The sequence below is a fragment of the Struthio camelus genome, chromosome 4 (assembly GCF_040807025.1).
Source record: "Struthio camelus isolate bStrCam1 chromosome 4, bStrCam1.hap1, whole genome shotgun sequence".
In the NCBI taxonomy this organism is placed as follows: Eukaryota; Metazoa; Chordata; class Aves; order Struthioniformes; family Struthionidae; genus Struthio; species Struthio camelus.
Window position 1 is genome coordinate 7,696,031 of NC_090945.1, and position 27,830 is coordinate 7,723,860.

The 27,830-nt window shown below is 39.1% G+C and overlaps 1 long non-coding RNA gene across 1 annotated transcript; it reads left to right on the forward strand.

The window, feature by feature from the left end:
* The first annotated feature begins 196 nt into the window (after window positions 1-196).
* Window positions 197-27,556, forward strand: LOC104149932 (uncharacterized). The gene is made up of 3 exons (XR_695433.2): window positions 197-352; window positions 4,490-4,654; window positions 27,476-27,556. It is a non-coding gene; the product is annotated as an uncharacterized lncRNA (long non-coding RNA).
* Window positions 27,557-27,830: the final 274 nt, after the last annotated feature.

Sequence of the window (27,830 nt, forward strand, 5' to 3'; positions counted from 1 at the left end):
AAGCGCTGTCGACGTCATCAGCCGCCGCGGCGGCGCCCGGCGGCTTTTCCCTCCCCTCCTCCCCCCCCCCCCGCTCCCAACCCCGGCCGGCCGTTGCCCCGCCCCCGCGCGGCTGCCCTCGCGCTGCGCTTCCCCGCCCGCCTGCCGCCGCCAGCCGCGCCGCGCGCCCGGGCGGATCCTAACGGTCGCCCACAGGCGACCGTTAGGATCCGCCCGGGCGCGCGGCGCGGCTGGCGGCGGCCGTTAGGCAAGCGTGAGGCGGCCCTGCTCGGAGCGAGAAGGCCGGGTCGTGCTGCCGTTGCGTGTTGTGGCCTCGAAATGATCTCGCCAGCCTTATGGCGGCAGGAGAGCGGTAAGGCTCGGCCGTGGGAAGCGCCGCCTTTTTGTTTTGTTTTGTTTTGTTTTGTTTTGTGTGGGGCGGTTTGGGCTACCGCGCCCAAAAACTTGACGGCTCGGGCCAGCGCTTGGCGCACCCCCTCCCCCCACCCCACCTCCCGCGTCGTGAAGCAATGGATGTGCGCGTTTGACATGACGAGTCAACAGCAGCCTCCTCTGCCTTCCGCGCTACCTGGGGGTTTTTTATTCCAAGGCGGACTCCCCAGCCCAGTTTAAAAAAAAAAAAAAGTTGGTAGAATTTCAAAAAAAAAGCGAAACACCAAGTTGCCCGTGCTATTTCAACGATACACTAATTACATCCTTTAGTTGTGTCACCGTATCCTGTTTCCTCCCTCAGCCCCCCACCCCACCCCAGACTTTCATCCGTAGCATTTGGGACATTCCTACTCAACTGTTTTTTCTCTGGAAAAACACTGTCACCTTCCCCGAGAATGATGCAGGGCGACTCCTGCGTTAACACAAAGCTTTTGACAGATAAAGGCAGTTCATACATTGTCATGAAAGGGATGGGCTTTTTTTTTTTATTTAGGTCTAATGGAAATCAAGCAGGAGAATGTTTTTTTACCATACAAACAAATGATTAAAGCTAGGTAATGGTGCTAATGCACTGGCATGCTCCTGATGTTTTGAAATTGAGTGTTTCCAAGCCAGTAGTATCTTTGTGTTTCGCTTACATTTTACATGAGTGCAAAGAGCTTGTCATACTTCATTTCTTTCAGCTTAATTGTTGTCTTTATTTGGATAATGTCAGAACACCCCACCTGCGTTTGCAGCACCTCTGAAATGAAACATTGCTTTTTAAAAAGCTTCTCAAAAAAAGTTATCATGAGTCTAAGCCTGCATGTAGTTTCCCCCACAAATCTTCATGTGCCTCACATCCCACCAAAACCTACCCACCTTGTATGCCTCAATATGTACTTAATAAAAGTACTGCATTAGTAGTACCAGCACCATTGTTAAGTTATAACATTATTTCTAAGACAACCAGCTCTTTAACTGTGGTTCCTAACCTCTAATCTTCAGGTATGAGGTCTAAACTGAACAATAAATCTGTAAACACCCCTGTAGATGACAGTTTGATGTGATCCAAAAGGAATAAATGGGAGTGTTTTGGCCACCTAACTACTATTTCCTGGTATGATTGCATTAAATTCACAGAAACAAAACAGTATTAAGATACATGAAGGCAGATCCGTTAGGATAATGATTTTGTCCTTTTATGTCAAATGCACTGGTATTTACTGATTTACAGTGAGACGTGTACACATACGAAGGATTTGTTATTTGTTGTAATCACAACAAGCAGAAAATTCGAACCGTAAGTGAATATAGATACAGTCAGTCATGCAGCTTGAGATTGATGATTTGCACGTGAAAAAGATGTCATTCTTTTAAGTGGTAAGACTGGGAAAGTGACCTAGTCATTATAGTCTGATCCCTGAGGTGACTGACTCCTTGAAACAAATCATGTATTGAATCTGTTCGGTCAGGCAAAGGGGCAGATTGTGCAAATACATCAAATTCACCAGCTTGGATTCAGGAAGGGTGGTTGCGGGATTGGGTTTCACCCTTTGACCTGCTAGCGAGGAGTTGCCCTCTCCGACCCTCTCCGGTGCAGCGCGGTGCGATGCGCAGCGCAGTGCAGTGCAGCGCAGCGCAGGGGCGTGACACTGAGGGTTCCACTGAGCCGGTCTAGGCCAAACACCACTCTTCCTGGCACAAGCACCATCGCCTGTCTGGGGCGATCTGTTCAGCTTTTTTTATGGTAGCGACCTCTGTTCTGATCAAAGAATTGTTCCTTGTCGTCTTGCGGTGCAGAGCAAGTAATTTACCACCATTTGTGTTACGTACACTATATACTTCTCCCTACCACCCTCACTAATTTGAGCCTTTTGTGAGTGCGACAGCAATAAAAGCACTTGCAGTCTTTAGAGAAGCTTAGTGTTAGATTTGTCATGCTTGTAAGCTTTATTTTTGTCATGGGCAAAAGCTGCTTAGAGAAAAGCAGATATGAATCTTGTAATGGTTTAAACAAGAGAACATTTTGGGGAGGTATGAAACCTCCTCAGAAAGCATTATATGCGCTTTATATTTTAGAAACCCAGAATAAAACATTCTTATAGATACCATGATAATCTTCAAGACAGATGTTTATAATGAAGGAGTAAATAATCAAGATTTTGGGTTTTTTTTATTCCAGTTCCCATACGGGTGTATTACCAAAGGCATGTTTCCTGTTTGCAGGGCTTTTAGGTAATGGATTATGTAACAACAGAAAGTTTGTAATAGGATCTAATCAGGAAAGTAATACCTAACAAATACATTTCCTTTTGTAAGACTGTGGAGTTGATTAACTTTAGACATTTGTTTTTGTTGGTACCGTAAAGCTGCAGTAAATCTTTAGACAAATAATAATCCTTTGTTATCCCTTTCTTCTGTGACTTCAGTATTTGTTCAGTTCCATTCCAGTTACTGGTCACTCCACCAAACACTATTTGAGCACGAAAACCTGAGGCTTACAATTCCGTTAATACCTTTAAGAACTGTCCTGTGTGCCAGATCCTTTAAAAAATTCAGTGGGATAACTCACATGTTTAAACCTACCGTACGGTATAAGCTTCTGCATGCGTATGCTCTCAGTTTCATTTATTACTGGATGCAGTATCATAATTAGGGAGCAAGGATATTGATTTTGGTTTGTAATTATAACTGTTACAGGAACTGAACAATTTGAGCTTTAATAACCCCCCCCAACACCCGCCCCCCACCACCCCCATTCATATTTTCACATCCCTTAACTCTGAGTTGCCTCCACCTACCCTTCTGCCCTGATTGTATGTACACACTCTCTCCCTTCCGGTTCATGGATGTTTCAGCTAATTCAGCCCACCTGTGTTCTATGCCATCCCCTCCAGCAGTCCTAAACACACACTGTCCACACTCAGGTCTTATTTCTTAGGTATTTTTCCACCCCCAGAAGCTCCTGCATAGTAATCAGAACCTCTGAAATTATCAGTGAGGGTTGCGGGGAAAAAGAGGGGTACAAGCAAATATCTCATTCTTGATGTGCAAAGATTAAATAATGAATTTAACCCATAACGTCCATAACTTCTACTGTAAGTGCACTAAAATGATACACTAAAATTGTTTAAATACTTCTTTTTTTTGGATAGAGGGTGTTGGGGTTTTTTTTGCTTTTGTGAAACCTTTTTGAAATTCTAACCTGAAATGGTGAATACTCCAGCTGCCATAAAGCTCTCTTTTCCTATTGTCTCCTTCTAGCCAGTTCAGTAGCAGTTTATATCCGTTTGTGAATGCAACTGCTTCTGCTGAATACCTGTAAGCGCTGAAGAACTAGAGCCTCTTAAAACACCTGAATGCTCTTAACCGAAAATGACACTCCTCACATTTTTCTCTCTTCATCTCTCTGCATACATCTGGTTTTAATATTTGTCAGGGTCGGAGAAACGTAGGAGGACATAGAGCTTACACACCTCCACGTGATAGCCAAATGAGCTATGAAACTAAAAGAAAAACCAAGGCATGCCATTTTCACTGGTTATAAAATGAGTGAATTCATTGGGTATCCTTGATGCATTGCTTTTGAGACGATACAGCTGTCACAGCTTGTGTATGTGCTGCGATGTTTTTATTCATGTCATTCTGGGAGCTGTGAACCCGAACTGTAGCATTCCTTGAACACATGCATCAAAAAGACTGGCTCACTTCACCTCCTTGATGCATAGCGTTCTATCAAAAAAAAAAGGAAGACCTTAAATGGGAGACAAGATTAACTAAAAATTGAACCATCATTACTTATTTTAAACAGAAGTAATAAAGTTGAGGTTGTTTAGTAATTACACAATTACTGCTGATCAATTCAAGGGGAGAAAAACAGAAGGAAAAGAACACAAATGCCTTATCGCCGGAGCTGTACTGTTTCCTCTTATGTGTATTTTAAGATTGTTTAAAACAGTCAGTTTTAATAACCATAAATTACTCATAACAAAGAATGGTTTAAAATTTGTTTCTATGCAGCCATGGCAATTACTTTAAATTACAGTATTTCAGTGTTTGTATTTCTCCATTACAGCAATTTTCATGTGAGCACCTCAATCAGTGTGGCCTTGTAAGTAAAGAAAGTAAAGGAAATCGAGACACACTCAGAATTTAACAAGAGCAGTGATAGCCTGGAAGAACTGCTTAGAGTTACAGCAGTCCTATCCACCAAGGGACAGCACGGCTATATATGCAGAAGGTAAAGCATTTACATTAACGGTAAGACTCAAATACACCTTACCTGAAAGCACATTCGGGAGTACCTTCTTCTGCCCACGTTTAGCATGGTAAACCAGGTGATTTTGCCATTTGTTATGCTTATCCACGTTGGCGTCAATTTGAAATACATACATTATCCTGCCTGGGCCAGTGATCAAGTGTTTTGAAACGTGTTCATCTTCCATCTCAGATACTGATATTAGATGTTCTGGGAACGTCTAATAGGCCCCTAGGACTTAGTACAAGAATGTGCCGGTTTTGAACCACTGGTTTACAACCCCTCTTGCGGAAGACTGAGAAAGTAAAATCGAGTCCAGAAAGCAAAACCATTTGCAGATGGATTCGCTGGGGGAAGACATAAGTACTCTGTTAAAAGAGCCTTGTTACATGAAGAGCCTACGTGAAACTGTGGTATTCCGCCCACTTCAGTCTTTGGTAACAAAGACTGACTTTCTCTGTGTTCCTTCACGTCAGAACTGTCATCGGTAGAAGTGATCAGCCAGATCTCAAGGGATGTTCCTGGTCACGTTCATCCACCCCTAACACATCTGAATCCAGAACGACGTCTGACACCAGGGCATTTGATAGGCATGCTGGAAAATTTTAATGGCGTGGAATAGTTGAGGTTTGGGTGTAAATACGATGACATCTACCAATATATTTGCAGTGAATTCAGATAGTTTAATGGGACTTCCTTACCGTAGCTTCTGGTGTGTTTTTTGAGGGAAAGCACTCCCAAGCTGGGGTATGTTTTTTTGATTTCCTGTTGCCTGAACTTGAATGTTTGGCTGGAGACATGCATATTAACGTAGTAGTGAGCCAGCTACTTGCGGCCATGCTCACCTATTATTTAAAAAAAAAAAAAATCTGGGAAGCGTTAGGAAGACAATAACGGCACAAAAATAAATAGAAATATGTGTTCAAGGGTGGGTGATATAAGATGGTTGCCTCTGACAGAACACTGAACTGTGACACTAATGGCCCCTGACAGACATTAGGCAGGCATTCTAAGTCTGACAACGCAAAGAGATGTAGTACCATTTGTATTTAAATGAGCTTTTGAATGAAATGTTTGAACTTGCTAGGTTTGTACACTGAGCTTTTGAATGAAATGTTTGAACTTGCTAGGTTTGTACACTGAGCTCCATGGACTCGTCACTATTTCATACCTGTCTTTATAGTCTCAGGTCCACCTGACACGTAACAGTTTTCCAAACTTGAAATTCTAAAGTAATGATTCGTTAAGAATTTGCCCAAAGTATTGTGCTAGAAAGACTTGTTTGTTCTGTCATATGTTTAGTTTTTGTAGGTGAGTGATTTAGTTTTTCAAACTAATATAATCTGTAGTCATTGCAAATGCTTAGGTATTACCTATCTATTTATAATTTGTTCTTCAGGATATAGGTTTATTTTTTTGTAATATGTTGTACCTCACCATCTAATAGCTAGACAGCACGCCTTTTATGAGTCCCTTTTGGTTTATATTGTATTAGTATGACTAAAACAACCAGCAAAGACATGCCTGAATGAAAGTTTTCAGAAGCAGTGAAGTAATTGGGAGCCTACACGTTATTTAAGAAATATAGTTTAAGCACTTGGGACCTTAAAGTTTATGAATATTCTGTAAGAATTAAATTTTTACATGGCTAAATGACTTTTGAAAACAGATTTCAGGTTCCTAACTTGCTTTCACATATGTTCAAAATGTTTACCCTTTATGAGTATAAAATGGAAAAATACCATTGCAAACTGAAGCAAATAGCATTTGGACGGGCTTCTGGATCTCTTTCTGATTCTGCTCATGTTCTATAGAAGATCAAAATAAAATCAAAACAGAAGAGAACTCTTAAGATAAAAGAGAGGGCTTTAACACTTAACCTAGAAGTCTCATCTCTGTATCGTCAGTGGAAAGAAAGACAGGCTTTTTTAGGGGGATTGTTCAGAAGAGTAACTTCTGTCTAATGTGCTCAATTGAATTACATACGTGAAATAAAATAGGGATAAGACACCAAATATTTGTGAAATTTATGTTGAATTTGTGGAAGGCCCTGGACTGACAGCTATAGAAAATAAGACCTACCTATAGAGCAGGTACAACACTACGGCCCAGACTGCTCTTTTTTAACCAGCAGAACACGGGCTTGTGCTTAGCGTGTGGTTTAGTTTCTGGGGTGAGAGGGAGAGGTGTAAATAGATATGTGTCCAAACAACTTTAAAGGCTAATTCATACAACATTTCAGGTAGCCTCAACAGTGCACTACACAAGAATTCGCTAGGAGGTTTAAAATTTCTTACATTCTATGTTTTGCTTTGAGCCTGGCTATTCCTTAATGATAATTTCTGTAGTAACCGCTTTTGAAGTAAACAATTGATTAGTTCTGAAATTAGTCCTTGAAATTGCTTCTCTTCATGCAACTTAGGAGGTTATAATGCGAATAGCTTTCTGCTGGGAGGCAGAAAAACAAGGTTCACGCTGTTGCTTTTCTCTCTTCACGTAAAGGGTCCCTCGAAAATATTTCTCCTACAGGCTTATTTCTGGACATGACAAGGGGTGAGAATCTCCTTCTTTCCATGTAAAACTTAGTGATTTTGGTTTCAAGGAAGGCAGCGTAAGAGATTTTTGATACCACAAAAAGGTATGTAAAATGGAAGGTGAACATTTTCTCAAGAGATCTAACGTCAAATTGAAAAATAAAAGCTGGCCAAACGCCCCACGGTCTGTGGAGGCTCCCTTTTTCAAAACAGAACCCACTTTGCTTATTGTGCACTATTCTACTTATTGGCTCACGTTATCTGCCATTTTGTCTTCACTTCGTTTACTTTCAACAACTATATTTAGTGCTGATTCCTGGATCTTCTGTTTTCGGAGGCGATTGAGATACAGTTTAAAAAAAATGGAAAGAAAAAATCAAACTCCTTGTTATTTCAGTTTGGCACAGTAGATGGAGCTACAAGCTGGCAATCAGTCCTCGGCTAGAACGAGTCAGAATTGAGGGCCCTTAAGAACAAATTCTTACTCTTCCCAACGTTTTGGAAAGGAAAATGTAGTAAAGCATTTGATTCTAAAATGTAGATATCTTATACAATGATTTTTTTATAGTTCCTTGTTATTTCTTTATACTTGTTTCCATTTGACAGGAAATGTAGTGATTTTTTTCCATTTACTTCTAGCAGATTGAACAGGGATTTTTTTCTTGTGTGTATGAAGTACACTAACATTGCCATTGACTTTAATGCAAGCAAATTACAAGGTTAGGTGCTGCCTTGAATAATTTTATATTCCTGAATATAAAAGTCCGTTTCACTGAGCATTTCGTGTACATGGGAGGAAAAATATTGGTGAGGGGAATTTTCTTTTTGTCACCTGTCATTCTCTCATTTTCTCATTTGTGTACATGGATTCAGCTATAATTCTAAATGAGGAAGTACCATTAGGAAGTAGCCATTTGAAAAGGGAAATGCAGTAAGTCAAAATACACATTTACTTATGGGGGTCTGATGGGGCAGCTTCTGACTGTGTTGAAAGGTAAATCTGGATTATTTATTTTCATTCGTGAACTTAGATATACAAGCTCAGCCGAAAACATTTGACTTGTTCTCTCAAGTGAGTGGTTTTCAGTTATAGACAAGATATGACTTTTTAATCCTTAACGTTCTCTTGCGGAAGTCAGTTTGAACACAAATTCACATGCATACCTTCAAGCATCACTAGTCTCTCCATGTTCAGCAAAGCCCTAAAATTCCACTGAACTCAGTGAGATTTAAACATCTGCCTCAGCCTATTTGTGTTCAGCGAAGTACCTAACATAAACCTTACATACCTTAACTGCAAAACTTGCATGCTATTTTGTTATCTAGTGACTATTACTAGCCAGAAAAAGCTATTTGTGATTTTTGGAATGCTGTGCTTTATCAGTGTTACCTAATATCTTAAAGCACTTTTCACATTCCTTATTGCAAATATCATTCTCTAATTAAAAAAAGAACTGTGTCGGAACAATGAAAACATTTCCCAAATAAAAGTATTTCCTAAAATATTACACACATATTTTGCAATAAGAGCACCAAATAAATCAATAATTAAATTAATTAATCAGCAACTCTTCTGCGATCAGTTTAAGTTCCAGTGAGAGGCAATCTCTTTTAGTCACTTAATTATGATAATTTCTTAAGATTGTCACTCAGATATTTAATATGTATTTTTGTGTTGTATGCTAGAATACGCTAACTATGATGCATTATTTACCAGCCTATGTGCACTGTCGTTCCCCAAGCAGATAGGTATGAGTTCAGTCAAACAGATTGTTAAAGACAGCTTAAAGGAATTTGCTTACTTAATGGCTATTCTACTCTGGATTTTGATCTGTCATGGAGTTACTTCTGATGCTCCGCTCTTTCTCATCCCCATCTGTATGTGTTGGTCAGAGACTGGGGAGCTTCAATGCGTTATGGGCATACCTATGTATGGGCTAGCTTTTGGCTTTTGTTGTGTTGTTGTATTCCAGTAAAAATGCATCCGCTTTTAGTACAGTTATCGCAACTAGCAGTATGCGATACGATAACTATATTCATACTAATCACTGCAGTGGTTTTACATTATGTGCCTTGCTATTTGACTTGACTGTTGATTAGCTAGGGATGATGGTCCTTAAAACTGTGTGTGCTGCCATTCAGTCTCCAACAATGACAGGCACGTAAATGCACTTCAGCCTCATCGTTCCTCAATTGCGTTCAGTAAGAATGCTGTCAAAGTGCTTTTGGTAGCTCACAGCCGGTGTTTAGTTGGCCCAGAATAGGTTGGAGCGCCGTGCGTCAAGAGTCTCACAAGGAGCTGATTTTGGGAAATGTGTCTCTTTAAGACACAGCTGTTATCCGTAGGGTAAAAAAGCTACGTGGTGATACCTTCCTCAGTCGTGATGTTAGAAAGCTGAAATTCTGAACTGCTATGTTATTAAATATTTGGTTAGTGTGGTAGTGGTAACTGTTTTATGTGATGTCTCCCATAAAGCGTTTGACCTTAGAAACTATCAATACGATACTTAAATACTAATAATTGTAATCACTACATGACAACTTTGCCAGTGAAATTGTTGTAACGTCCAAGCATTCTGAGAACTCCGAGTATAAGCAAGCAACCTGAGTCAAGACTGCAACTCTAGAAAAAATCTCACATTTTGGCTGGAAGACAGACACTTTCAGAAATCAAATTTAAATTTAGGCAGCAATTTCATTACTGAATCCTTGACTTTTTCTCTCTCCTGTGATAGAAACTTACACTGCAGACCTAGTGCCCCAAATTAGAAACAGAACCTAAGAGTATAATGGTTTATTCTTCTCAAGTGTGACTCTTACTTCCTTAGTACAGAAGGCATCGCCTCTAATTTGCATAAAAAGAGCGTGTCTGTGCTTGAAGCCGTAAGTATACTAATCAGCATACAGAGAAACCTCCTAAAGTAAAGACCTCTGATTTCTTTAGCAAACTAGCCATACCAGTACAGTCTAGAGTTGAAATCCCTTATTCCCCTGAGATATCTGAGGGCGATACCTCTTATTTGCCTACTACAGCTTGAGAAGGATCTTTCTTTGAGCTGCACATCCAAAGGTGGTTAAGGAACTGAAGTTTCTAAAAGCTCAATCTGGAAGTATTGTTAGGGAACATAAAAGATTTTAGTCTGTTAATAAAATTGAACAGGGTTTTACTTTTACAAATGTGAGAAGAGGCAGGACATTCTAGATGAGTACTTTATAAACGCTGAACATAAATATATGATTATAGCAACCTCTAAGGAGGGGGAAGATAAATAAAAAGTAGGAAGGCTTTGATCAGCTATGACAATTCATAGGAGGGTCAGTGGAAACTCCTCTTTGCATTAGGGTATGTAACTCCTCTTGGCCACGGGATTTAAAGATGGGTCCCTCCTTGCCGTGCACTGTTGAAACCCCTCTGCAAGAAAATGTCTTGAAATATGTTCCCTAGTGAAACTATTGTTTTCCTAATGTGTTATTATGACAAATTACTGCTACCCAAACTTACCCTTAATGATACCCTGTTCCGCATGTCATCTCACTGACGTCAACTTTGTTGAGTAGGATGCTCTTTAATGTGAGGCCTACCTTAACAAATGAGTCAAAGTCTCTATGAACCAAAATTGTGCTGCATGAGAGAGCGTGAAGCAAGACAGTTTAGGAGACACCAGGTGCCAACGGAGAAGTAACTAAGCAGAGATTCTGAATAAGACTGAAGGGAGATTTATTTTCCCAACAAGCAGTACAACTGAGAAATGAAGTGCTGTCATGTATTTGTAAAGCTAAACTCAAGTTCCTTGCGCTATTCTTAAGACGTGACTTGACTGAATAGCATCCACTGGTGTTCATTTACTTGTATTGTCTTACGATCCTCGGGCGTTCAGGGACTTCATTGATTAGCAGTAGACTCTAAGACTATGACACGATCAGCAAGAGTGATGTTGTGTCTTTTACTGAGAGAATTAAATTCCAGGTGTCTGAAAGGTGGTTGTACGGTGTAGGGATAAATGAAATCACAGAGCCTCCTGCTTCATATTGCTAGCTGCTTTTTGTATCACAACTCAGTGTTCAAAATAACGTTTACTTTAGTTGCTAGACTTGCAAGTTCAACCCAAAATCAGGAAGTCCGGCTATGTTCTTTTAAGGTTCACCCCTGACTAAGAGGGATATGGATCTTTGCAACACAATTGAAGAAACACTTTGGCTGACAGTATGTGAGCTACAACAGAATCCAGCTCGCTCATGTGTATCCTTATTCAGGTTTCGGTAATATGAAGAATAAGGAGTAGAAAGCACTCACTTTTGTCACTGTTAATGAAAATGGTAAGAATCTGAATTCAGATATAGTTGCAACTATTTAACTGATCACAGGCAGCCTTTAAAATAATTAAATCCAACAAGCCCGAAGCCATTTTATCCATTCAGTTATTTTGATTCATTAGTTTTTCAAAAGAAAACCTTTCTTTAAACAACAACCTCATACCTAAAATTAGATTGCTAAATGAACAATTTTTTTTCCAGGAAGACTGTGGAATGCTAAACATCTCTGTAAAGTGTTTTAAACATACAGATGCTTCAGGTTTATATAAAAAAGAGGCATAGTGAATTATATAAAGATGAAGTTTGCAGTCAGTAGTCTGGAAATGCTAAAATAAATTGCCCCCGCCATCTTAATCATGGTCTCTTGCTTTCTGGAAAATGCTGTGTCACGCAGTGCAAAGAATAGTCTGTGCTTTCCCAACAAATATCTATGCAGTATTTTTTTTTTTTTCCTTAGGTCCTCAGTATAGTATTCTTGGCATTACTGCACGTTATTCATTTCACTCCATTTTTTTTTTAATTTAACCTTATCAGTAGTAGCTTAATGTTTCACAAAGTAATCTGCACAGAAGCTTAGCTAGGTAAAGTGATGATTCTGTCTCTGTTTTACACATGAAATTCCAAGACATGTCAGGGTTCAGATAAAACTTTCCAGTCATTTTGATTGCCTAATGTAAAACTCTTCTGACCTGATCTTATCATAGTGTTGCATTTTTTAACGCTGTATATATACTTAAAGACCAGCAGTAGGCCTTAGGAAAATAGGTGTTTTCTTTCTTTAGTAGTAAACAAAAGATAATGTTTTTCACCATTGTGAGGTTTTCTCAGTACAATTACAATAACATCTTGTAAAATAAAATTGGAAACAACCTAGAAACCTAACTTTCCAAAAGTCATTTGTGAAATGATGCATGCACTTACGGGTAACTTGACTGTCTCATCAGGTCGCTGCATGGACAGATAAGATTTTCTCTACATATAAATGTGGATGCATGCATATCTGAATTGTACATGAGTTAATAGTAATTACAATATTTATTTAATGTAGCTTTCTCTTAAGTTTTAGCCTAAGTTTGAACCAAGTGTCAAATTCTAATCTGGATGAGGACCACAGGTATATTTTGGCTGGACCTTGCTAAGGTTCAAAATATGCAAGGAGTCCTTCGTTCTTCGGGGAAACACTGCACTTTCTTAGAGTGCTCGTACTCGCACCTGTGGCATCCTCTGGCTGGGGGATGCACACTGTTCCTGGGTGAGTGGATCCCAGGAAACTGTCCTAGGAGACCTCCATAACTGTATAAACTAGCTTAGTAGTCCATATTGAATCCATTCTTCCTTCTCTAACCAACACATGATCATTTCCTATAGCATTTTAATAAGGTTCAAGTTCAGGTAGCTACTGTTTGTAGTTAAGAAATAATCAGACACTTCCCTAGACTGTTCTTCCCTAAACTTTTCTGCTTATTGTTGGACAAATATTTTGTGTTGTGTGTATTCTCCTATGCTAGTTCCAAACAGGAGGAAGTTAAATGTTTTTGCTTCATGAATGAGCGGAGGAGATTAGTAGATTTGAATAATAGTTTCACTACACATCATTCTACTTCTTTCATTTAAAATATCCATTTGTTCTTTCTTGCTTATCAGTGGCCATATTTTTAACAGATGCTGTGATGATAGGAACATAAACTAGCTGTGTATTTGTGTGTGCTGCGTGTGACGTGCGTATTCACACAAATGCACAGGCAAGACCCATGTGTTTTATGCATGACTGGGTCTTTTTAACAATATATGAAAATTCAGTGCTTTATAGGTACAGGTTGCCCAGATTGAGTAACAATATTTACATTTCCTTAAATCTTTTCACTAAATAAAAACACCTGCAATCATGCCATCTTGAAGTGGTATTTTATTACTAAAGCGTGCATAACATTTCTTCAAGCAGCCCTGTTGAATCAGGCTATTACTATGTATCGCTAGTGCTCTGTGCGTGGCTGAAGAGCAGAATGCTGAAGGCCCTGTCAGCCCAATAAGAGAAGGAAAATTGCAGGGAAACACCACCTTTATATATTTCACTGACATGTCAGGCCCCTAATATCATCTTCTGAAGCTTGCTGAATTTTACTACTTAAAATAGTAAACATTTCTGCAAAGTTATTAAAGGAAGAAAAGATAAAAGGCTCAGCCTCTTAAGACTAATATTGTCATTCTCAGGTGCATCAGGAACTGGTTTCTCTACGGGTGCTGTGCAGGCGCTTTTTGGTAGGTAATCCTGACCACAGATACCTGCACTATAAGGAGATAAAGCTTATGAAAGCTAAGAGAGGAAGCAGACTCAGCAATATCTGGTAAAGTAGAAATGGTCACATAGGTTAGTGACAGAGCCAAAAATAGGACCCAGCTTCTAGGACCCAGCTTCTAGCTCTGGGACCTGTCTGTTGAGTATGCTCTTTCTAGTTTTGTTCCTATGCTTCTTCCTTTCACCATTTGTTATAATAGGCAGCTTCCAGAGTTATTTTGGCAGTATCAATCTAATCTCTAATCTCTCTAATCTCTAGCCACCTGTAATGTGCAATTATTGTTTCAGTGATTTTTACTCTCAGCAGCCTGAATAAAGAGGGGAGCGAGGAAGAATTAACGGAGGCAACCTCTCACCCTGATTTAATAGTATAGCCTGGCTGCTCCGAGTCCCTGAATCGTATACCACAAAGTATTGATATCCTGATGTTTTTAAATGTTGCTGAGATGTTCTAGTGCTTTAGCATCTTGCACCAATGCAACAAAGCATGCAGAAGGATCTCACAAGCTGTTCATCCTAGAAGAATTAGCCACTCAATGGGAATAGTCTGTAACAACACTGTCTCTGATGACCTGAAAGAATAGTCCTTTGCCCACAGGAGCATGACGTTTTTCTCAATGCTAAAGTGCACGGGTTCTCTAGCGCAAAATAGTTTTGTTAACACTAGGTGGCATCCTTCTCCTAATTGACAAGTTTGAAACTTCTGCCTGCCCGCACATCAGTCAAAACTAGCTCCAACCGAATGCTGGTACCTGTTTACTTCAGGAAAAGTAGTAGCTGCAAGAGCTCTCTTTTGTGAAAGGAGTAGGTTTGACAGTCAGTTCTAGAATAATCTCAATATAACCTGAGACAGACCTGCTTTTTATTGTCCTTGGTCGTGCCTTTTTTGTGCGTTTTTACCAGAGCTTCTCCCAGCCTGTACTTTTCCTACAACTCTTGCCAACAGCCTCTTCATCTCTTACCTCTGTTTCCATCTGGGCTGGTTTTGAGCCGCAGCGTCTAACAGGCTGCTTGGCCTCACATTCAGGAGGTAATGAAACCCGTATTACTTATTTGCTGTGTGACGTGGGCATATCCTACTCTTCCACTAACCGGATTAGAAATATTTGTGTAATCTCTTGTGGACTGAGTGACTTCAAATATTGTAGAAAGTGTCTAAAATACTTGTGGAAAGATCAAGGTATTATATTTCTTGTCCCTTTTGTAGATTAAAGCCCTAACCTCCAAAACTAAGGCCAAATAAAAAGTCTTCTGCATGAGGAAGAGTCACCCATTTGTAACTGTAATCATTTGTGTAAAATAATGCTAACTGGCATCTCTACTGGGGCTTAACCTTGATATACTGTTAATTTCAATGGAGCTATGCTTTGGCACACAAATAAGAGTATTCGTAATTCCTCTCTTTGAAGTGTCCCTTGTATAAAGGCTTGCCTGCGGAGACCTCATAGCAGGATAAAGATTTTTATTGTGACCTGATATGAATAAACCTCTGATATTAGCCGTCACTTTACTCATAAAAAGTTTGATTATTGCTATCTCAGCAGTATTCTCATCTTCCTTTCTGAGCTAACCAGTTCTCTAGCTGCAACTGGGGTAAATAGGAGGTATACTTTTCAAGAGCACACAGTTTTATCTAACTTTGTTTTCAGTGAAGTCAGGAGAATCTCAGCATTGATTTCAGCACAACCAGAATGAGGCCAGCACTGAATATAGTTCAAAATCCTATGCTGAGGTCCTGAGAACCTTACTGAGTTCTCAAATAGCTACTTAGACGGTATCGGTGCTCAAACAGACAGGAGCCTCTGACTCATTTAAATCTATCTTTGTGCTCCACAGCTTATGGTGTAGTTATGTCCTAAATGGAGGGGGTGAGTACTTGATCTGCCTTGCAGAAGCAGAAGCAGAAGCAGATAAATTGCCTACTGGTAATACCTTTCACGGAAAGCAGGAATCAAATAAAATGAGCTTCTTTTTCTTTGGAAGAAACCAATAAAAATAATACACTGCATAGAAATTACTTGGGAAACCTGGTCATTGTACTTTAAATTTCAGCTTCTCCACACAATAATTTTTAGGTTCAAATATTACATTGTTCTATGCTGAATTGAATGATGAACTTGATTATGAAGTTTTCTTCTCGTGAACAGCAAGATAAATGACCAAAGTCCATGTCTGTGGAGTTTTGTTTGTTACCACACAGTACAATAACTGTGTGGTTTTTTGACAACAACAGAAAATTCAGTTCAAAGTTCCATGAATAAAGGGCATGAAAACTGATGAGAATACAACTTATCATTAAAATAGCAAAGGTTACTAGCCAAGGGCTTCCCCATTTGTTGTTCTAAGACTATGGCAACTACAAATCTTTCATGAGGGTATCTGGCTTTGTAGGTCTTAAAGAAGGAAAGGTCATGTTTGAGTTTGCATGGAGGAGGTACATTAATTTTAGAGACAGACTTGACGACAAGTTGGTATCTTTTTGTTCCCTTGGTTTTATACTGGGTTCATATAGTCACATTTTTAAAGGAAGCTCTGTTTACAGGATATCATCTGATTCACATCTAGGTATTGCAAGAAATCATGTGCCTACCAAAATAGTTCAGTTTTGCAGGTGTGATTGATACTGCATTAGCTGAGTTTACTCAGTTTAATTGAATTGTCAGTGTCAGACAAAATAGGGCCTGCAGGATCAGAAATTTTACTTTATTTTGTGTTAATGGGAATAGTACTGAGTATTCTGACACTGTCTTGAAGCAAAAGCACTGTCCATTATGAAAGATCCTGCACTTTCCCTGTGCAGAATTTTAACTGAAACCACACTTCCTTGTGCACATCTGCTTTTTGCCCGTACTGTGTTCCTTCCTATACAAATTTTCTGGCAGAAAGAAAGTACACAAAGAACGTGAGGCATAGTCTTCTTAAGATATATTGAAGAATTCTGTACGTTTTACAATATAAGGTCTCTAGGACTTATATTAGTCTCCTTTTTTGTGACTATTTCAATATTTTGAAGGTTTTAGATATAAGATTGTTCCATATAGCTTGCAGGATAAATTCTACGCTCAGATATGCGTTTGCAACTTTGAAGTAAGCCAAAAGGTGGGTGTGGGCTTATATGCTCGAGAGCGTCGCTTCACTATTTCAATCTAATTAGCACATTCTTAAAAGTCTGAAGATGAAAATAATGACCATTAAAAGTGGCTAAGTCTTTCAAAAACAGTCAATCTTGGTATCTGAGAGGACGTCACAGGTCAGATAGAGTAGCTGGACTCTGTCATTGCTAGCCTGAGAAATGGGTGTTTGTCTGTGTAGGTCATAGTTGAGTACTAGTTCTAGGATACCAGGGTTGTTAATTTGTTTTGAATTTTTATTGGACATAGGTCAGGGTTAGCAGATTAAAAGATATTTGTCATTTGAAAGGTTTGAACATTTTAAATATTCACTCTTTCAGTACGTTTTTCCCAGGGACAATGAATTAATTCGGAAGTGTAATTTCCCAAGAGTTTGGTGCTGGTCTAACGCAGCCTCCTGTTACAAGTTTTACTATTGAGTTCAGTAGGAGCACAAACGGGTGGGTGATGTTCCTGGTCAAGCAACAGTTATCACATAAAGTAGACCTGATCAGAATAATTTATTACAGTTTTCACATAAAATGTCAATTGAATCCAAAATTTTTCACTTGAAACATCACAGTTCCAACAAATTTTTAGCAAATTAGAAGTTAGGTTTCCTATAGAACCTGGGATTAACAGCCTGCAGGGAAACATGCCCAGTGCTTGTAGGATTTCTAGCTTTGAGGCAACCAGTCAAATAAACCAAGAACATCAGTGTTTTGGGATGAATGGCCATGGCAAAGCATCCGGGCTCCCTGAGACGAAACAGGGAATCTCAAAACTCTTGACTGTCCTTATACCAATGAGGCTACAGTACCTGACTGCAGCAGGCTACTGGAGGCCGTTGGGCTCATGTTAGTGTTAGGCTCCCAGTGTTTCCAGGCTCCCTGTTCCTATACTGGGAGCTGAGTTCTTGGTCTTGGCTCAAGACTAGTCTCTTCAAGCAGGGACTCTGAAAAATTTGGTTCAACATAAGAGTTTGCAGAGCTTTTAGCTTCCCTTCCCAGGGAGCCAGGAGTCTGGCAGTGTTATGCAGCCCTGACATGGAAAATACTTATTCAGAGACAGAAGGCAGATGTAATATACACATCAGGGAATCTCACTAGTTATGTATGAACAGGGACAGGGGGTTTGCCTTATTTCTGCAAGGGGCACAGCCATTTTGCAGAGAGAGGCAGAAGGGTGTGGGCATTACCAACCTTTAAGATTTAATATCAAGCCTTGATATTTTTGGTGCATTTTTCTTAAAGCCTGAGTTTCTAGAACCATGTGGTTAAACTAGTGTTTCATATAGTAATGTTTCAACATCACAGGTTGGATTGACCTGTGGGTGCATACAGCACAAACATCTACCTCTAAGATGACTGTCTAGACCCCCTTCTGTAGTTAGTGTACATCTAATCAGTGCAGGCACGGTTCATCTCCTAAATCAAGCATCTACTTTTGATTAGAAGACGTGTCCCTAATTCCATGGCTGCATTGACTAGACCTACACTGACTTGAAAGGAAGCCTTGGGTCTCCTTGCAGTCAAGAGTAGCTCAGGTGCCTCTGTTGTAGACCCCTGAAGCTAGATAAGATGAATCTGTTTTTTCTCCATGTTTCTAGTCCTCATAGTCATGGAGAAACCTAAGTGCCCTTAAAAAACCAGAAGGTGGATAAGGCTAATTCTAAATTAATTTTTATAATTTAATTTCATGAATTATTTTTGAGACCTGTAGATTACTTTTGATTGGCAATACTGAACCACTCTTGGGATAGAATAAAAGCCATTTGAACTGTAAGCAAATGTCAAGGACTCTCAGCATGGGGTTGGAGGGCAGTGTAGATGAATGGCCTAGCGAGTATAGCCACTGGCTAATTGATCCAAAAGACAACACTAAAATCTTCCTGTGCAAAGAGTTTGTTAATATTTCTTTTCATGACCTCAGAAGAATTCTCACGTTAGCATTTAAATTTTTAAAAACTAGCTATTCAGACTTTGCAAAGCAACAGATACATCCAGTGCCTCTTTGTAACAGGGTTGGTCTGGATTTTGTTTAGACTTTTTAACTTCTCCAGTGCAAATATCTGGACTAATACTTTTATTATTTTTGTAAGAGACGTGAACCATACATATTTTTGGTAGGCTTAATCACATTTTTTGGTCCCTGATAAATTCTTCTGATTCTTGGAAGGTACTGAGGAACCTCTCATTTAAAATCAGGCCTTCCTGAAGCTAGTCAAATTAGGTAGCCAAAATCCCTTGTCACTTTTGAAAATCTTAGCCAAAGTTTGCAAGCACTACCCTAACAGAAAAAAAAAAAACAAACCCAAAACATCTCCTCAGTTTCATAATATTTTTGAGTCACTTCTTTGCTTCTTTGGCAACGGCAATCCCAGTTTTCCAATATTATGTTTTATGTTATAACAAATACAGGTAAAGGAAAACAGATGAAGGAAAGTGGCAACCAGCACAAAGATAACTTTTTGTTGGTGCTGCAAATCAAATTCTCTTCTAAGAGATCATTATGTGTTAATAGTGATCTAAGAGATCATTATGTGTTAGTGGGAGTTTGATTCATGTATGAGTGAGTACTGGACCTGGAAACTACAAGCCAAAGATCACCTCCTAAATGTCATCTGTTTGAATGTTGCTTGAAAAGTTTTCAGCTGTTAAAAACAATTGATTTTTTCAGATAGAAAAGTACACAGGCTTAGGTTTGACTAATTGAACTTTGCTTCTGAGGCTAAGGCAAAAATGTTGAAATGTTTCGCTGTGTTTTTAGACTAACCTGCAGGGACAGAAAGCTTCATGTTGGATTCATTACAATGGAGCCTCGGGGTTCATTATAACAGAATAACATGCAGGAGTGGATTTTTTTTTTTTTATGTCAGTGAGTAAATGGTAGTGCCCTCTTAACCTGCCTTTCAAGAGAGTGGAACACAGCCTGTCCTAGCTGTAGCAGGCCTGCTTTGCAGGCTGCATAGCTCTGGACCCAGTTTCTTCCAGTGCATCCTTACCCCTCTGCTCTCAGAGCTTCCAAGTTCCCTGCGATGATGCCAGGAGCTGAGTCCTACCTCTGTCCTGATACTGGCTATAAGGAAACTGAAAATTCTGGTTTCTATAGGAGTGCCTGAAAGGTACAACGTCTTTGATACAACTGTCATAGAACTTGGTTCAGTATATGCTGGACTGGAACGATTCTCCCCCACACATGAATCTGTTTCTCTTGGGCTGTAAGCAGCCCAACATTCCTCCAGCACAGAGGACCTGTGAATGGCTCTATAAACTTCTATTCTCCTGTGAAGGAGCCAGTTCAGGCCCCAATTCTTAGCTATAGAAATTCCTAAGGCAGTAGGGGACATCTGAGAAGGAAAACGCCACTCCTGGTCCAGGGCTTCTTTTAACATAAACATCTTCCCAGTTTCCAAGGTGGCCAGAGCTTTAAATTCAGGAATTGCTTACTGAGATATGGAGGAAAGAATGCAAACAGAATCACTCTCCTTTTGTCCGGAATGCTTGAACATTTACAAGTTGTCTCAAGTAGCTAAACCAGTAATCTCCTGAAAAGCTTACACAAATATAAAAGAACCCAGAGGCCCTGGCAGAAGAAAAACAACACAGACTCAGAGTGCAGTAAAACAAGATCTCTTTCTATGCAGATGGACTTGAAAGGGTCAATGTAAATCAGACCTACAGTATTTAGACCAGAGTAGGAAAACTGTAAGTTTACAATGAAGTTAAATGTAAAAGAGGACAAGGTAGGAGTGTCTTGCATTACTGAGGAGCAAAGGCTGTAAGGAGTCCAGTAACATTCGAGCATTCAGTTGCAGACTTGGAGAGTCCATGTAGAATCTCAGAAATTCTGCAGAGGTCCTTTTATCCCGCTAGACAACAGATATTTTTTTCACCTGTTGAAGAACTTGAAGTTGAGACCAAAAGCAGTGGCTCCCAGAGTCATTAATTCATTTAAAAAATACTTTCCTTCTGATTTTAGTAAATAGATGTACTTAGACTTACAAAAGAGTTTCTAGCCGTGTTATTTATAAATGGGAGGTCACAGGTAAACACATTAAAAGAATTCAAACGAAAACAACTTCACACATTCCCTGCAGTTTCTCAGTTTTCATTATCCATTTCACTGCTAAAGCTGAAGTACATCAAACCTCGAAAAGAAATATTAGCAATCGCTTGCCAAATGAAAGCTTTCAGGTTTGGCTCTTGAGTAAACTGTGCTCACTGACTGGTTTTTCTATAATACCAAAGACCATTTAGCTACAGTGGGCTGCAGTTGCACTTTTCCAGGCACAGAGCCACCAAGAATTTCCTTGAGGTTGAATGCCATTTATTAGCTATCAGAAACAAAATAGCCATGACAGACTGGTGACAAGGATGAACCACACAGACTCTTGACGTAGAATTTTCAGAGAACTTAACAGCAGCTCTGTTAAGATCTTTAGAAACGTGCAAGCCTCACACCTGAACATAACCATAAGTCAAACAGATTTGATGACAGTTTATCAAGCGCAAAAGCACGTGAAAAATTTGTCAAAACTGGTGGGAAGTGAAGCACATGAATAAAAAGCAGAGATTAGACAAAATAAATGTTTTGTGTACTACTGAAAAAAACACATTAATGAAATGTATAAGGTGCCATATACCAATTTGTGTTAAATAACCTCTTAAAGAAGAATGGGAGCAGTCATTCAGAAGAGATTCTGTGCATATATGACATCAGCGGGCTACAAAAGAGCAAAAATAAGTGGATCATAGAACTCAAAATGACACAGGATGCAAAGCTCAGATGGCAGCATGGAAACTAGAAACTGAGTGCCAAATAGGTTTTAGGGCACAAGCGAATGTGCTGGATTCCAGCAGCCTCCAGAGAATTATGTAAGAGGAAAGAAGAAAGAGTGTCACCAACAGTAACAGCATGGCACAAGCATCAACACTGAAAAAATTTAAATACCACTGCAAAAATTTAAATGACAAGTAATGCATGAAAGAAATATATAAACAATACTGAAGCAAAAAGTTTTTTCCGCTAAAGGGAGTGAATTCATGAACTGAGTAACACTACACTACGCATAGTATAATTCTTTTTTTACATTTATTCTGCAAATCGATGTGCACTTTTACTGGTACTGAAACATTGCTGTGATGTTTTTTGAGGGACCTTCTAACTAGAAATAGATAAAATGATCAAGCCAGTACGTCTACGTTGCGGATTACCTACTATACTGAGAGAAAAAAAGTCATGAGGACATGAGAAAAGGATACAAAATTGTTAAAGCCACAGAATTGGACAGTTGATAGCCCTTACAAAATATTGAAGGCTGCTCATTTGGATAGAGCCAAGCAACGTAATGCATTAAAAAGGCATATAAAATGCCTACAATCAATAATATATTACTTCACTTGGCAAAACAAAACCATTTTTGTACTCGATGCCAAAGGCTGTTATTGGCAACCGTTATTTGATAAGGAAAGCAGCTACATCACCACATTTTGAATTTCATGAGACAAATAGGTAAGGATATTTATGAATGCCCTAGGAATCAAACCTATAGTCGACGAAAAGCAGAAATGGCAATAAGACTTACTAACAGGACTCAGTTTAGACTTAGTTAATGTCAAAACTGAGAATATTTTGGATGTAAAGACAGCATAAGAAGAACTATAGCAAGGTATGAGCTCAAGCTCTTCTGTCTGATCAATGGACATAGAGGAGATGGGAAAACAAGATGATTGGTCTGTGGCTGACTGCTGCACCGTACACGGTATGCTTGCCAGCTTACCACAGCTTTCCACCAACAGGAAAAACAAATACTAAAGATACCATACGTAAACAGTATTATTAAGTCATATCAAAGCTTTTATAAAATAAAAAACTATTTAACATAGTTTCTTCCATGTCAGCCTAATATGTATAAACCTGCAGGATGACTGGAGGATGGAGATGAAAAAGAGACATAGTTCATCAAAAAGATGAAGCAAGGAGTGGAGACTAACTTCCCCATTCTGAAATTTCAGTGAAATTTTGCAGTGTGACTGAATAAGCAGTCATAAAGCACATGGCCACGAAGTTGGGGATAGGGACATTGTTTATAGAAAGAGGACAACCAGGAGCTTTCACATTAATTTTCCTAACACGCAGATAACACTGTTAGATAGAACGGAAGTGTCTTGCAATCACATTTGTGTATAATAACTTCCATCAGTATGGTCGAGATGGAAAGTCTTCAGAAACTACTATAAATGATCAGAGATAATTTTTAAGAAACACCCTATGCACCCCCAAAACACCGTCAGGGGATGTTCTTGAAATAGGAGTGCTATAACTGATATACTATGAGCTATACTTAGATGATTTCTCAACCAATAGTCCTAAGATCATGAAGAGAAAGCTATGAAAAATGCGTTTTTCCTCTAAGGGAAAGTGTCATGTAAAGCAACTATATACCAGGTTGAAGGCAGGGACTGGGAAGAACAAGAATAAGCTATACAGAGCAAATCTATCCACAAGTCGTCGTGATCATGGGGTCATGATTAACACTAGCATCCTGTGGATACTTAGAAGATCTGCATATGAAAAAAAGGCATCATATATAAAAGCAATATACCATTAAACACATGTTCCTGAGAAAACATACTCTCTAAAATACACGTTAGCGCCACTTTGACTTCTCATATACAAATAAAGACCTGGTGAGTAGCTATGTCATATGTAGAAAGTACAGGGCGAAACAATGAAAATGCACATTTCTGATAGAGCACAAGGTAAATTGGGAATGCACATAAATTATCTCATTACTGTAGACCATTATTCAGATTTTTGGGAGGGAGAGAAACTGTCAGATACTGCTGCAGCGATTAGTGTAAGCAAAGCAATATAGCATTTCAGTGGGTACTATACTATAATAGTTGTTTCGGAGCAAGTCAGTACAATTTGGCTAGGAACAGGATTTTAGTTACATCTTCATTTTATTATAGCCAGTCAAATAGTAAAAATGAACTAATGGATAATCTTCCCAATACGGTCTTAAAGAGCACAGCAAAAAGAAAAGAAATATATGCAAATGCAATAGAGAACAGGAAAAATCTCCCACAGAAACCTTGTGCTGACAGTCTTAATATCGCTACAATTGTCAGTGGCATAAAGGACAAGATAGGAAAGAAAGGGGCAAATATACAATATCTGAAACCTAATATAACGAAGAGACTAACAGCTTAGCAGAAAAATTTAAGTCAAAGACTATGTCTGAATCATTTTCAAATTGTGTACTCGAAAGTAAGTACCTGCTGAATGGATACCTCCTTGTTCAGGGAAGGCAGCTGTGAATTCACTTTAATGAAGCTCCTGCATACAGTCCTGCAAATGCAAAATAGTAACATTGACTATATGGAGAAGAGTGAAATAGGCAGTCTACTGAGACCTGATCAACAGGATGTAGAAAGAAGACAGGCTTGTGCTGGGTCCTCCACCAAACTGTCTGTGAAGTCTATCCAAGGCCTTTAGGGCTAGTATGCTGTTAAAGACCCTTTTCCAACTCCTGCTTGGGTAAAGGCCATTTTAACAAGCAATTTAAGGGCTACTTAAACAAAAAGAAAGGAATAACTTAAAAAAGCAGAAGCATTAAGTGTGTGTGTGTGTGTGTGTGTGTGTGCGCGCGCGCGCGCGTGTGCGTGTGTCTGTCTGTCTGTCTGTCTTCAGGTAGACTTTGGAGAGTATTATGTCAAATTATGTAATCAGGTTATCAAATTCAAGCTTAACTTTCCTAATTGGAAAACATACATCCACCATGCATACCCATACATATACAAAACTTATTTTTGTTCACATATGAAACCTTTATTTTTTTGTACTCTTTCGAGCGTAATTAAGAGAGCTCTGCTTTGCAGATGGGCTTGATGAGAGAGCGTAGGGAAGGATGAGGTCTTTCCCTCACTTTGATATAAGCGCTGAACTGCTTGGTTTTGAAGTGGTAACTGTATTAAAAGGAATAGCAAAAATGAGTGAGGGAGCTGGGGGAAGATCTTTCCATCCTTTCCATGGTAGTAGAGGCAGAGGATACAGTTCTGCTCGACTTCTTTCCAGCGGAATCCAAAAGATTTTGTCCAACACAGCATGTCTTTTACACTTCTTTTACATGTACCTGCCACTCTGGTCTGTGTTCTGGATTTTGGCATGGAGTTCAGCTTTGCATGATTATTTAGGGGTTGAGGATGCAGATCTGGGCTCTTGAATCTGCTCCAATAAAAGACTACAAGAGTTAGTCCCTAAATTGCAAATCCAGCTCGCCGGAGTTAGGTTCTTGACTCATTAAGGTGCATTTGAATATCTTGTGAGACTATGAATAGTCATTCTATTTGATATAAAAATGCTTATTTGGATGAGAGGAAACTCTGCAGAACTGAAGATGAATGGCTGAGCACCAAAATGAATGGCCTGATGACAGTTCTGAGGATGTGCCAAAAGATACACCCTGTCCCGGGTATACTGTTTCATATAACTTACCCTCTCTCTGCCTGTTCTGCTACAGTAATCAAATCCTTTCAGTGTTTATATATGCGTATCAGATAAGCATATTTTGCTTATACTTGCTCATTTTATATCTAAGAGTCCATCTCTATTCAAATAAAAGACATATATCTGTTTCAGTTGTTTGACTTGTTTTACATGTGAGCCAAGCATCAGTGATAAGAACAGCAAACATAATCCACCAGAGCAAAAAAAGACTGGTAGCTGACCATGTTTCCAAAACCCCAGACACTTATTTAGAAAGTTACTGATAATTAAAATTATTAAAAAATGAGCTACTGTCCAATGAAAACAAAACTGACTGAGCCCCATATCTGTAAGCACAGCACTGAAAATAGGAGATGGCAACACCTATTTTGGGGTGATCTCACTTCCACCTGCAGGTAGACTGAAAGAGAAGTAGCACTCTTTTTGCTGGATTCATCCACTGCAGCAGAGTATCTACAAAAACCAAACCAAACCAAACCCAACCCAACCCAAAACACCAAAATCACCTCCAGAACAGACCTGCAATTACTTGCAGTAGGTGTGATCCTGGCACATGCAGATCTCAAAGTTTGGTAAACTGTCTTGCCTTCATTTTTGAGATTACTGTTTTTATTGATTCACCCAAACAAAACTTTTGGCCTTTAACGTAAAGAAGAAACAGCAGTAATTAAAGCTTGAGGGCCACAGAATTAGGGGGTTACTAATAGCCTTTATTTTCTGAGAGATCGCTTTGAAAAGGACTAACTTTCCAAAAGTGCTCTGGCAGTTGTTTTCCTTATGATTTGTTAAATTTGTTACTCAGAAGGCTCATATAATTTTTAGTACTTCTTGATGCACATATTTTAAAATTTTTTAGCAGGAATATTCATCCCACTGGAACATGAATAGCTTTCCCTTCAACTACTAAATTCTTTCCACTAACCTCCGATCTCCTTCAAGCACAGACCACCTGGACATAGACATGAATACCTCTGATAAAGGAAGTATTATTGTAAAATTTGTGGTTCAGAAAGTCTATAACAGCTATTGCTCTACCATGGCATCTCTTCATCCCTACTAACTATATAGTGTCCTAATAAGATAGCTCACAGAACAAACTACAGGCTGGCCGTTTGCAGGATAGAAGTTTGTTAAAGGAGTTCTCTGAACATGTTTCTCCAGTAGGAGTTTGAGAACAAAGTTCTCCACTTTGTATCTGCTCTTCCACCTTGCACAGCATGGCATGATGAAAATGGTTTAAAATGCTAGATATTTTTTTCCCAAGTCAATTACTTTACTTCGCTCTCCCACATCTGAAAGCATACTAGTTCCTGTCTGCAACTTTGCACATAATTGTGCATGCAGATGCATTCATCTTGAAATGCAATTGGCGTGTTCCTTTCTGTAGTACCAGGACAACTTTGTTGAAGGGTTACTCAAAGCATGGAAGCGTTGAGTAAGAGGAAGCTCAGTATAATATTTAATATTGTTAAACAAACATCAGTGTTGCTGGAGTTCAAATCTCTCTCTCAGCAGTGATATGAAATGTTGGCATGAAGTGCAGGACAGACAACAGACGATATCTAGAAATAAACATGGACCCTGTATTACAAACTTACATATTAACTCCAGGGGACCAGGGGTATTCTTGCTAACACTGCACAATACTGCAGGGGAAAATTCCAGATAGCTTTCAAGATACAGTGGTAAAAATTGAGACATTTTCTTGTGCTAAATTTCAAGATAGCAAAAAAGATTTTAATCTCCCAGTCTCTAGGTGTCATTTTCTGAAGAGCGCTTTGTGAAAAGAGCCAGATACACATTTCAAGAGCTGTTTTAAGGCATGATTTGTCACTAATACATTTTTCACCACTTTGACTTGAGCAATGTTAAAGTTTGGTTGCATTTTATGGTCAGTTTACTGTTGTCAGGAATACACCCAAACGCATGCTTATGTCTCACTGAATGCTCTATTAGGATTTGAAAGGAGACGGGTACAAGATACAGGAAAATGAGGCTTATATTTGTAGAGTAGTAACATTTTCCATTTTTACAGTGGCTTTCATTGGATCAGATGGTACCCGCTGGATCACTGAGTCAGCTCCTTCCATCACTTTTACTTGGGATCTTGGAAAAAGTAAGGTTTATTTATCCATCATTCAGCCTCTCACTGTTTATATTAATAATCATATATATCAGAGCGAAATGGATGTGTAAGTTTCCAAACTCAGAATACTAATATATCCAAATGTCAGTCATTTAAGGGGCAATGCAAAAAATGCAAGGTAATTTTTAGCCATTCTGAAGGTAACAGGTTGATAAAGAAGGCCCATTTTTATTCATTGCTTGTTCTTTGAGAAAGGAATATTGTCAGTAGAACTGATAACAGACTGAAGGGTTTAAACAGCTCT